We start from the raw sequence: 13408 nt of genomic DNA on the forward strand, positions 1-13408 counted from the left end.
TGGCCTTAAATAAGGTGCAGCTCCAGCATTAGCCAGGTGTGAAAATGGGAAACCACGGCCAACCATTTTCAGGGCTGCCGACAGTCACGATTTGAACCCTCTATCACCCGATTGCAAGCCGATAACTACGTGACTCCCTTGCTCGGTGATACGACTACTTCGTGTGCGCATGTGGCTCTTGTCTTGTTCTAACAATGTACTGTGAGACGCTGCCTTCTTTGCGTCCTGTAATAATGTGCCTACAAGAATGAAGCTGATTGACGTTCATTAACCAACCACCTGTACACTAAACGAACACAGTGAGAACTGTTCTCACCTGTACTGCTCTGTTAACATTCGTGTCCACTGCTTTGGAAAGAAAACTAAACCCGTCCTCCATGCAGCCTACAGTGGATGTACCAAGGCTATGGTCTGCACATATTGGAGTCCCACGTGATAGTTTAAAAAAATAGGATTTAATCCACCTTGTTCAATACAGAACGTTAACACACTTTAAAATTAATATATAATTATCTAAAATGCAGTTATCTTTCGACCATCAACAGTACAGTACATACAAAGTTTACCGAGCTCGATAGCTGCAGTCCCTTAAATGCGGCCAGTATCAAGTATTCGAGAGATAGTGGGTTCGAACCCCACTGTCGGCAGCCCTGAGGATTGTTTTCCATGGTTTCCAATTTTCGCACCAGGCAAATGCTGGGGTTGTACCTTAATTAAGGCCACGGCCACTTCCTTCCCACTCCTAGGCCTTTCCTATCCCATCGTCGCCATAAGACCTATCTGTGTCGGTGCGACGTAAACAATTAGCAAATTAGCATACAAAGTTTTTGGAACATTAAAATATAAAAACACCTGTGTGAGAAAGTCTGTTTAGAAAATTATATTTCTTCAGTGCGATCTTCTTTTAAGAGAGTTCTTGCGTATCTCTTATTATGATATGTAAACATCGTTAAAATATTCTTCGATTTAAGGAAATTAAACACAAAAGTAAGTAGTGGAAGTTTGTTGGAACTTGTATGACTAATAGTCTTAATATTTTTGTCAAATGCGGACCAAGGTTGATTTGTAGTTGTCAATCTTCTGAGAGTTGTAGGAGTTACTGTTCATTTTTTTTTAATTTCGTGTGGCTATTTCTAACCGAGTGCAGCCCTTGTAAGACAGACCCCCCCCCCCCCCGATGAGGGCGGGCGGCATCTGCCATGTGTAGGTAACTGCCTGTTATTGTGGTGGAGGATAGTGTTATGTGTGGTGTGTGAGTTGCAGGGATGTTGGGGACAGCACAAACACCCAGCCCCCGGGCCAATGGAATTAACCAATTAAGGTTAAAATCCCCGACCCGGCCGGGAATCGAACGCGGGACCCTCTGAACCGAAGGCCAGTACGCTAAATATTCAGCCACCGAGTCGGACACTGTTCCGTGAGACTACTACTAGAATATTTTCATTTCTCCCCTAAAGGGAGAGGCAGGCCACCTTAGACGGTGACGCCGTCTCTCAGGCCGGGAGATTTGTTACGGTGAAAGAGATGCTCGGAGAAGTTGAGGGGGTTGGCGGCCGTGGCCTATACTAGGAACTGTCCCGGCATTCGCCTTAATGCAGGATAATGTGAAACCACGGAAAGTCATTCTCAGGACAGCCGATGCTTGGGGCCAGCTGTGAGGTCCAGCCCTGTCCCGGCTCCCGAATACAGAAGCATAGAGCCACGGTAGAACCGTGGCCACCCCTCCTCTGCTCGGTTGGCCGGTCAGAGTGCAGAGCTGTTGGATCACCGACCAGCCGTGGCCACTTACGGGCCGAGACCCACTCTGCAACTACCGAACTTCCGTGAGATGGAACCTCGTGGTCCGATGGAGTGGTGATTGGTTTTCCCCTTGGACTCAGCGAGAGAGCCCACCTCTACCGCCTGAAGAGCACTGTCCTCAAGCGTGAGACTTGGAGTCCAGAATAGAACTGTGGAGAAGGACTAGTACCTGCCAGGTGCAGGTCTTTCTATTTGACACCCGTAGGTGACCTGCGCGTCGTGATGAGGATGAAATGATGATGAAGACAACACATACACCCAGCCCCCGTGCCATTGAATTAAACAATTAAGGTTAAAATCCCCGACCCGGCCGGGAATCGAATCCGGGACCCTCTGAACCGAAGGCCAGTACGCTAAATATTCAGCCAACGAGTCGGACAATAATTCAGTCTAAGGACTGGTTTGCCCCTGCGATGAGTCTTCTCCAACTGGATCGATCCTATGCTAATGCTAGTTGTTTTACGTCGCACCGACACAGATAGGTCTTAGGGCGACGATGGGACAGGAGAGGGCTAGGAGTGGGAAGGAAACGGCCGTGGCCTTAATTAAGATACAGCCCAAGCATTTGCCTGGTGTGAAAATGGGAAACCACGGAAAACCATTTTCCGGGCTGCCGACAGTGGGGTTCAAACGTACTATCTCCCGAATACTGGATATTGGCCGCACTCGATCATATGCAGTACGTTTTGTGTCTTCATAGCTCCTGCATCCCTGCATCCTAAGTTCACAAGAAATGTCACCATGAATGTCTTTCTTCGTTTTTCAGGAGGGCGTTTCCCTGGTATTTTACCTTCCGAAATTTCTATCAACACATTTCTATGTCGAAGCCTACGTCCCATCATTCATTCTCTCTTTCTTTCTTAATCCGTTTATCCGCCAAGATTGTTTATTTCCCTCGAACTCAGTGAGGGAGCCCACCTCTACACCCTCAAGGGCAGTGTCCTAGAGCGTGAGACTTTGGGTCGGGGTTAAACAGCTGGGGAGGAGGACTAGTACCTTACCCAGGCGGCCTCACCTGCGATGCTGAACAGGGGCCTTGTAGGGGGATGAGAAGTTTGGAAGGGAGAAACAAGGAAGAGGGAAGGAAGCGGCGCGAACTTAATTTATGTACCATCCCGGCATTTGCCTGGAGGACGAGTGGGAAACGAAGGAAAACCTCTTCGAGGTTGGCTCAGGTGGGAATGGAACCCCACTCTGCTAAGTTGACCCCCCGAGGCTGAGTAGACCCCGTTCTAGCCTACGTACCACTCTTCAAATTTCGTAACAAAGCCGAGAATCAAACCTGGTCCTCCGGGGGTGGCAGCTAATCACACTAAGCTAATCACACTAACCACTTCACCACAGACCCGGGATTATTATTATTATTATTATTATTATTATTATTATTATTATTATTATTATTATTATTATTATTATTATTATTATGTTCTTCCGGTAGGCCTACGCCGCAGCAGTGGAACCCCTAGCAAACAGGCAAACCTGCATAATATGTTTGGAACTCCGATGTATATTTGAGCAATAAAAAGTTGACGCATGAAAAATGTTAAAAGTCCTGTATCGGATATTATCGACCTCGGGTGTGGCGGTGCAGCTCCAGGAAAAAGTGATGCCACTCGCTTATTGTTAAACGACAAGTTCCTGACGAAATGTGACTGCCAGTACACAATGCAACAGTCCGCATATTATTATTAAAGCGACTTTATTGTGGTGAATGTACGTAGGGCTCCTGGCCCTTCCTTACACTTAACCATTTCATGTATAAAAATGAGTATTAATTTACAATATAATTTTTACAATTTTACGATGTAAGTATTTCAACAGTCCGCCTCCGTGGTGTAGTGGTTAGTGTGATTAGCTGCCATCCCCGGAGGCCCGGGTTCGATTCCCGGCTCTGCCAAAAAATTTGAAAAGTGGTACGAGGGCTGGAACGGGGCCCACTCAGCCTCGGGAGGTCAACTGAGTAGAAGTGGGTTCGAGTCCTACGTCAGCCATCCTCGAAGTGGTTTTCCACGGTTTCCCACTTCTCCAGGTAAATGCCGGGATGGTACCTAACTTAAGGTCACGGCTACTTCCTTCCCACTTCCTTGTCTATCCCTTCCAATCTTCCCATCCTCCCACAAGGCCCTGTTCAGCATAGCAGGTGAGGCCGCCTGGGCTAGGTACCGGTCATCTTCCCCAGTTGTATCCCCCGGCCCTGAGTCTGAAGCTCCAGGACACTGCCCTTGAGGGGGTAGAGATGGGATCCCTCGCTGAGTCCGAGGGAAAAACCGACCCTGGAAGTCAAACAGATTAAGAAGAAGAAGAAGAATTTCAACAATATACATTTTAATACATACAGTAGTAACAGAATAAAAATAGAAATGACCTAATTTGAAATTATATGTTTACAACCTAAAGTATAAACTAAAATAACTACTAGGGTATCACTAAGTAAAGTAAGTAAAGTAAGTCACGAAAGACTGGAAGTGCTTATAAGATGACGCTGGCAGAGGATTTTCAACTATGTCTTAGCTTTAGTTTCCCTGGTCTCATTGGGGAGTTCATATCAGGATAACTCTAAAGAATAGAATGAAATGGACGAGAAACTGCCATAATGGTTAAATAAATATGCAAAGTGAAGGACACACCTGGCACCTTACGACATATCAGTGTTAGATCCGGGATTCGAATACTGGTATCGTCATTTTTTTACTCGACCTCGTTATTTCTTTGTGTAACTGCGCCATACTAACGGTGTTTGCATTTCCACTCCGAATGCTTGCAATGACCGCGTACTTTATTTATCACTGAAAGACTGTTATCGATGTGTAAATATGCTATATGCCACGCACAGCGGCGATCAGCTTTATGTTAAGCGTATGCACGGGAGTGCCAGTTAGTTCCGAGAAAGCGTATTGGCTTGTCGATATGAGAACGAGGGTGCGAGTCCTACTCTACATATTACTTTTTGGAGTGTGGCGTTAACCAAATACATGTGTGTTTGTATTCACTGAGAAATCTGGCATTGTGTTTTTGTTTATGTTAGTCCTGAAAAGGAATGAATTACACAAAACTTAACACTTCGTCCACTTATACATCGGCTTGTACAACTTGTCGGAGCAAACGAGGCATTAAGTGAACAACCTTCCTAAAGTATCAATCAATCAATCAATCAATCAATCAATCAATCAATCAATCAATCAATCAATCAATCAATCAATCAATCAATCAATCAATCAATCAATCAATCAATCAATCAATCAATCAATCAATCAATCAATCAATCAATCAATCAATCAATCAATCAATCAATCAATCAATCAATCAATCAATCAATCAATCAATCAATCAATCAATCAATCAATCAATCAATCAATCAATCAATCAATCAATCAATCAATCAATCAATCAATCAATCAATCAATCAATCAATCAATCAATCAATCAATCAATCAATCAATCAATCAATCAATCAATCAATCAATCAATCAATCAATCAATCAATCAATCAATCAATCAATCAATCAATCAATCAATCAATCAATCAATCAATCAATCAATCAATCAATCAATCAATCAATCAATCAATCAATCAATCAATCAATCAATCAATCAATCAATCAATCAATCAATCAATCAATCAATCAATCAATCAATCAATCAATCAATCAATCAATCAATCAATCAATCAATCAATCAATCAATCAATCAATCAATCAATCAATCAATCAATCAATCAATCAATCAATCAATCAATCAATCAATCAATCAATCAATCAATCAATCAATCAATCAATTCTCTGCATTTAGAGCAGTCGCCCAGGTGGCAGATCTGTTGCTTACCTACTATTTTCTTAAATACTTGGAAAGAATTCGGAAATTTATTGAATATCTCCCTTGGTAAATTATTCCAATCTCTAACACATCCCCCTACAAATGAATATTATTGCCCCAGTTTGTCTTCTTGAATTCCAACTTTACCTTCATGTTGTGATACATCCTACTTTTAGAAATACCACTCAAACTTATTCGTCTACAAATGTCATTCCACGTCATCTCTCCACTGACAGCTCCGAAAATACCACTTAGTCGAGCAGCTCGTCTCCTATCTCCCAAGTATTACCAGCCCAAACTTTGCAACATTTTCGCAACGCTATTCTTTTGTCGAAAATCACGCAGAAAAAATCGTGTTGTTTTTCTTAGGATTTTTCTAATTCTCGAATCAAGAAATCCTGTTGAGGGTCCGATACACTGGAATCATACTATAATTGGGGTCTTACCGGAGACATATGCCCTCTCATTTATAGCCTTACTGCAACACATAAATACCCTCTTAACCTCGTCGAGGGCGATCTCCTCTCATTCGTCCAACATAATGCCAACGCGGGGGAGGGGGAGGCCAATGTTTCTTTATATGTCGTTTGCACTTTCTCACACAAGTGCAATGGGGTCTAAGTTGGAGCTCGAGAGACCCAATTGAGCAGTCCAGAAAACCAGCTCTGAACACGACCGCTCGTGTGGACTGGAGAGTTGTCTTGCATGAACTGTATTACGTCATCTGCATAGCGTTCTCTCACACTCGGAACTATAATATTCTGCAGAATGCCCAAATATTGGTCCAATGTGAGACGGTTATCTATTCGACGAAGCACTCCAGTCCCATCAGAAGATACCCACCTCGAACACAAAGATGCGACCATAGCCTGAAAACATGAACCGGCCGTATTCCATCGAACAGAAAGAAGTCTCATCATAGAAAATCACATGATCCCAATTGTGATTTAACTCTCCATCTCGGCAAAGGAATACCGATTTACCATCTGTTCATCGGAGAGATACCCTTAGGGGGCAGCTTATCCGGCTTATCGTAGTCGTTAACGGACCGTTTACGGACATTCAGAAAAATTGGTCGTCTGCATGAGCTCCGTCAAATTTAAGAACAGGGTCTCCTGTCAAGTTTCAACTAATCTATTGTCTTCTTCCATAGTAGAATTCCGCCTTAAACCAGTGACCGGTAGACTTCCCATGTCCCCTCACACCCACCACTTCTGGAGCCCAAGGGCGAAACGCCACACCGAATCGCTGCCTCGTCGTATTAGACGAGAGCCAGCACTTGCTGTCTTGACGAGAGCGAATAATGTGCCATGTCGAAATGGAGTGAAGTATTTAGCATCGCAGTTAGCTCCGGCAAAGTTGGTGTATTCGTTACCTGACGTCATCATGGTATATTCATTCGGGAACAAACAATACCGTTCACGCTGCGATTTGAACCTTGGGCACGTATTTTGTAGCCTAAGGGCCTTATTACACAGGGCAGCCATGGCTGCCCGACCCGTCTTAAGCCGAGCGACTGGTGGAGCAGCCAGACAGTTCAATGTTGCTCAGTGTCTGTTTAACCAGTGATGAAGACACGAGTGTTCGTGAGTTCGATTATTAAGTTACTTTATTAATTGACTAGTTGACATGAGTGATTAGTATATGCTTCTCCTTGTACTATTGATGAAGAAGAGGAGGAGAAGGAAAAGAAAGATGCATGTGCATCCTATTCTATCTTTAAGACAATCTAAAGGGTTGTACTATACGCTTTTTGATGAGCTTTGTACGGACGACAACACTTGCCGTCAAGAAAACAGTGCACAGTAGCACGTGGCTATACGGAACTAAACTGTGATTGCCGTTCTCTGGCTCGATTGTGTAATAAGCCCCATATATTTCAACGCCCGGCCACCACCACTGGTCGCCAGATTGGTTGCCGGGTAGAGAAACCTCAAGGTCAACAAAGTGTGGTCGCGCGACTGGCTGCCCTCGTGTAATAACATCCATAACAGTCCATGCCCGATGAGTGGCTGCGCGACCTGGCTGCCCTGTGTAATAAGGGCCTAAAGCTTGTTCGGCTGTACCACCCCGTTCTGGCGTCATGCACACGAGTCTCGCAGCGTCACACATTCTCGGACTTCTGGTCAGCTGCCAAAATGTGTATGAACTGTGAGTAAAAACGTACAGGAACAGTGATGTGTAGAAAGCATTTTAGATTGTATCAACGAAAAACACTGGAAATGGATTTCTATTCGTGCTGCACAATGTGAATGAATTTCATCATTGAACGAGATTCCAAACCGCGTCATAGTTAGGAATAAAACCTGGGACTAAGAGATACAGTGACCTTACATAGGGAGCTAAAATTTTATTTCGAGTTATCAAAATTTTGAGATAGAGAATACCGTTTTTGAGCATCTGTGGCGTATAATTGAATCATATGTGTCTACGGGTTTTTACTGAATACATTATTTTAACAGTATTTAAAAATATACAAGCGAACTCTATTTACACATGACCCTTACTACAGTAACATTTAAGGAGATAGGACACAGTACATGCGATACTGAAACAAGAAACATACCTCCGTAATCTCTTCTGTTTGTTACTTTGAACCTTTCCTCACTTCACGCTGAAACTTCTCGTCAATAGCACGCAGCCGAGATGGAGCTTGTCATCCGCGACTTCGGGAGTTGCTTTCATACGTGACCGGTAATTAATTCACATCCGAGAAACTGCGAGGCTACGCCGATTTTCCGATTATTAGAAGTTTTAGTTTTCCAGTTACCGTCATATTAGCTCCAAGCCCCACAGTAACCCTTTATTTGTCCGACTCGTTGGCTGAATGGTCAGCGTACTGGCCTTCGGTTCAGAGGGTCCCGGGTTCGATTCCCGGCCGAGTCGGGGATTTTAACCTTCATTGGTTAATTCCAATGGCCCGGGGGCTGGGTGTTTGTTCAGTCCCCAACATCCCTGCAATTCACACACCACACATTACACTATCCTCCACCACAATAACACGCAGTTCCCTACATATGGCAGATGCCGCCCACCCTCATCGGAGGGTCTGCCTTACAAGGGCTGCACTCGGCTAGAAATAGCCACACGAAATTAATTATTACCCTTTATTTACTTGTTAACTGTTCCTCACACACTACAAATGCTTTATTCCACAGTTAATGTTGCACAAAATTCGAGTTACACAGTATGTTTTGCTTCAAGGGTGGAAATGTTTGGTTCAAGAAATCGAGAAAATCGTGTAACGGAATGTCGAGTAACAGAGTAACAGATACTGAAAATTCGAATAATGGAGGTTCGAGATATCGATGTTCGACTGTAATACGTGATGCCCAGTGATTCCTGAGGTATGCAACACCGTGAAGGGGAACATGTGAGCCGCCACCTTAACCCTCAAGCACACGCGCCAGATCTTAGGACGCAGACACACGCGTGGGGGTGCATTCAACCCCACGTATCATTGTATTGTAAAATATGAATTGCTGTATTAATTGGAGAGTTTAAGATGGATTATGTAAGAATGACTCTTTCTGCGGGGATCCAGCCAGAAAGGTACAAGAGCGGAGAGAGCACAGAAAAGTTATTTGTACATTTCACTAGGAAATAAAATGACCTGGGGTGGATTCCACCCCATACGCGTGTGCTTGAGGGTTAATACAGGATGTATATGGCCAGGACACATTCTTCACACTGGGTCCGGAAACGTTTTATTTCCATGTTTGAACTTATTTTCTGCAACTCTACTTTAATAATGGGAAGCACAGAGGAACAGAATGTACCAGCATATCATATCCGTTAGCACTGACACACTGATACGCAATACTCCAGAGATACATCAATGCATTCCGGATTTAATAACACGAACAGAGACTTTGTAAATAGGTAGCAATTAGTGGAATGTAGTCATCCATGGCTGAATACGATCGTATGTATATATCGCAAGATAATTGTAACTTCAGCCTTTCTTTAAAACGCTAGCCTTCTTACAATAAGTCACCTTTTTGTAGAAAATATGTCGATCACTCAATTAGACTGGAAACTCTTGGTCTTTTTATAAAATGCCTCATGCATTGCAGCCTAATCCCAGAACGTACAAAAAGGAGAACCCGATATCCACTCATTTTCTAATTATCCTGAAACGCCTAGCCAAATTGTAAAACGTTATTTCTCTTCTTGTTTGCACGTGGCGCTTCACAAGAGTATAATAGGAAAGGAACTAAATTTAACGAATGGAGTGTATCGAATGTTTACGTACCACTGTGGGAATTATTATAAACTGGTTTCTACGCCACGAAATACAGCATTCTGCTGCACTGAACTCTGGTATTATATTGGACATACCGATTTCTTTAAGAGAGGCAATATCAAAGCAGTCATCATTCGGCCTTCAGAAGTGTTGCTGTAAACCTGTTAAAAATCAGTGCCGAACACATCGATGGTGCTTGATTCAAAAATAATATCCAGTGCAACTCAAAATGTCATTTCGGTTAACACGTGTTATTAAGTAGTCTTTCAAAAAATTATTTCATAATTCACTATTATTATCTGTATATTAATGGCATTTACTAAAAAGCAGGTTTGGCAAATCCGTCCGTCTGTTCTACTGGACCAATTTGCTTCATGTTTGTTCTATTCTCTCCTGCATTATCTGCCGCTGAATCCTGACACGTTGATAGGTCTCTAACTTCAGCCAACTTTGAGCAATCATAAAATCAAATCATTAAATGATCACTCCAATAACTGCAGGCGAAGACTTACCCTGACCCGCAATACATTCTGTACTTAGCAATGGCATTGCATGCAGCCATGTTTGATTACTACCTGTCAAGCCAGAGAGTATACACTTCCTCTGATGATGGAAGAATACTATTCTGTGATTCTCTGACTTTACCCAGTTTCTTAATTTATTCAACAGATGGCAGAACTTTCCTAACAACTTATATCCTGCTAATAGAAAACTTCGACGTATGCATTGACTGGAAGGCATGAGGTATAATAGCCTTCTGTATGACCATTTTTTAAATTTCGTGTGGGTATTTCTAGCCGAGTGTAGCCCTTGCATGGCAGGCCCTCCGATGAGGGTGGGCGGCATCTGCCTTGTGTAGGTAACTGCGTGTTTTTGTGGTGGAGGATAGTGTTATGTGTGGTGTGTGAGTTGCAGGGATGTTGGGGACAGCACAAATACCCAGCCCCCGAGCCATTGGAATTAACCAATGAAGGTTAAAATCCCCGACCTGGCCGGGAATCGAACCCGGGACCCTCTGAACCGAAGACCAGTACGCTGACCATTCAGCCAACGAGTCGGATTGTATGACCATTAATAAAGCGCAGGGACAGGGTGTCTACTTCCCCGAACCAGTATTCAGTCACGGCACTATCTCGGGCAAGATCGTTTGAAAACATTAAGATCCAGATACGCCCGAATGGTTGAACCACTGTGAATACTGGACAGAAGTGTTATAAACTACATAACGAATGAATCAGTTATTATGTACCGGTATTAAATGTTGATGAAACTATTGAAAAGGGCAGGCAAAACATATCAATACGACAGGCATATCAAGAAGAGTTATCTGATCTATTTTTTAAACTAATGATGCGGAGAAGCGCGGGTCCACTAATTACTATAAATTTAAATTTAAAAACATTATGCCCAAGTGCTATTCTTAATTCAAATTGAGTTATATTCATTTTCTTTTTTATAAATGTAGAATGTGTTTGAAAATATAACCTAGGCATGTAGAATATGTGACGATTGTTTAATGACCGAAGCCTTTAATTAACAATAATGTTAGTTATATTCTGGATTAGTTTCAATAGAAACCTGCCATTTGCTACTCACTTTGTTGTTTTAATTTTAATGTTCTTAACTCTTTACTGAATATATTGTATTTTTGTTTTACAGAACCCGTAAAGGGGATTCAAGAAGTTACAAAGTGAAATTGGTACTTCAGCCCGCACATCGTGAGGACTTCTGCACTTGCGCTGTGTGTGTAGCCCCTGAGTATGCCGCTCCTGTGTGGAACACTTGAGTACATGCTAAGCAGGTTGATACTGCCCAAAACCACCGCAAGTGCAGAAACTGTACCCGATTGTTGGAACAGCCCCACCTAGCATCCGGAGGGCCACTGCTGTAGATCCCGAGAGAATAAAGCAGGAGAATGACCATCAACATCCATTCCATGGTCACCAAGCTGCAAGGTCTCGCCTCAGATCCCGAAAGAGCTTCTTTGCTACGACTCTGCAGCTGGACGGAACACCAGAGACAACTCGTCTTAACAGACAGAAGAGCTCACTGTCCACAGACATGTCACCAATTTCTCCATGTGTAACACTGATCTTTACTCAGTTATTGTGATTGGTGTCATCGTGCAGTGTACAGAAGACACTGCAATGTGTGCTGTTATAAGAGTAGACGTAGATCTGCTAAAATGAAATGTAATCTTTCAGGTTCAGTATTCTCTTTCGTTGTTTGGAATCGAACCCGTGATCATGGGTCGGACACCACCACTGATCTACCGGGAAAGCTAATAAAACAGTGAACGACGTGTACTACCGTTTGTAACGCTGAAAAATTCCACATGTTCATTTAATAATAATAATAATAATAATAATAATAATAATAATAATAATAATAATAATAATAATAATAATAATAATAATAATGTGGTGCATAGCCTCTGGAAAGGCTTGGTGGTGACCCAAAGAAAATGAAATGATTGATGAAGATGTCATAAATATCAGTTCCGAAGCGAGAGGAATTAAGAGAACGAGGAGATTGATTCCGAGAATTGAACCGGGTCCATCGGACCAAAGGCAAACGTTTCTGACTCAATCTGACCCATGAATAGATGAGATGCGAGAAAATATCATAGGACCAGCCATGTAGATCGCTAAATACTGCACCTTACGGTACAATCCTTTTCCATATTTGATTTACCGAACACCAAGCCTTAAGTGTTTTGAGCCACCGCAATAGCATGCTGTGCTGTCGACGCTGTTTCAAAAGTTACTGCCTTGGCCTCTGCCACTGCCAATACTCAACACCTGATCGGTGGAAATGGTAGCTTCGAGTTTAGCAAATTCAAGTCCGGCTTTATGGCTAAATGGGTAGAATACCCGTGGAATGCAGAGGTAAAAGAAGGTGCGGGCTGGAATGGGTCTATCCAGAAAGCCGAGATATGAATTAAAATTTCATTAAAGGTTAAATTTTCGAAAATAGCAAAACTTAACAATTTTCACATAGAATTTGAAAATTTAACAAGTAACAACAAGTGAACAAGTAACCGACACTCTGGTACAAGATCAGGAAAAGCCAAGATTTAGAGACAATTTAACAAGCTGGTCTTCAAGCCCCAAGTTTTACATTTCCTGAGCTCTCAGCTCACAAACACATATTACCAAAGGGCAGAAATCCCCTAATTACATGGAGCACTTGCTCCCACATAACAATGTCAAGCCTCCTAGAGGCACATTTCCAGTACATAAAAGAGCTGACCACTCTCAGTTTTCTGAGCCTATCAAAGGCCACAACAAACTTTACCATTAACTGCCCTCAAGGCACACTTACAAAGAAACAGGGGTATCTTGTACCCAACCTACTGGGCCTTAGTAGAAAAATAACAGGTTAAGTTAATGGCCCAAAATACAAAATGAATGGAGGCGTGAACTTGCACTCCTAAACCCACATTTTAAAACCTAAAAGGCACTAGGCCAATGAAACAGGGGCTATTCCCAAGCTATGGAGGTGACTCGTATACAGAATAAATTTAACACATTAAGGAAAAGTAGAAAA

Source organism: Anabrus simplex, chromosome 3, assembly GCF_040414725.1.
Source record: "Anabrus simplex isolate iqAnaSimp1 chromosome 3, ASM4041472v1, whole genome shotgun sequence".
Lineage (NCBI taxonomy): Eukaryota > Metazoa > Arthropoda > Insecta > Orthoptera > Tettigoniidae > Anabrus > Anabrus simplex.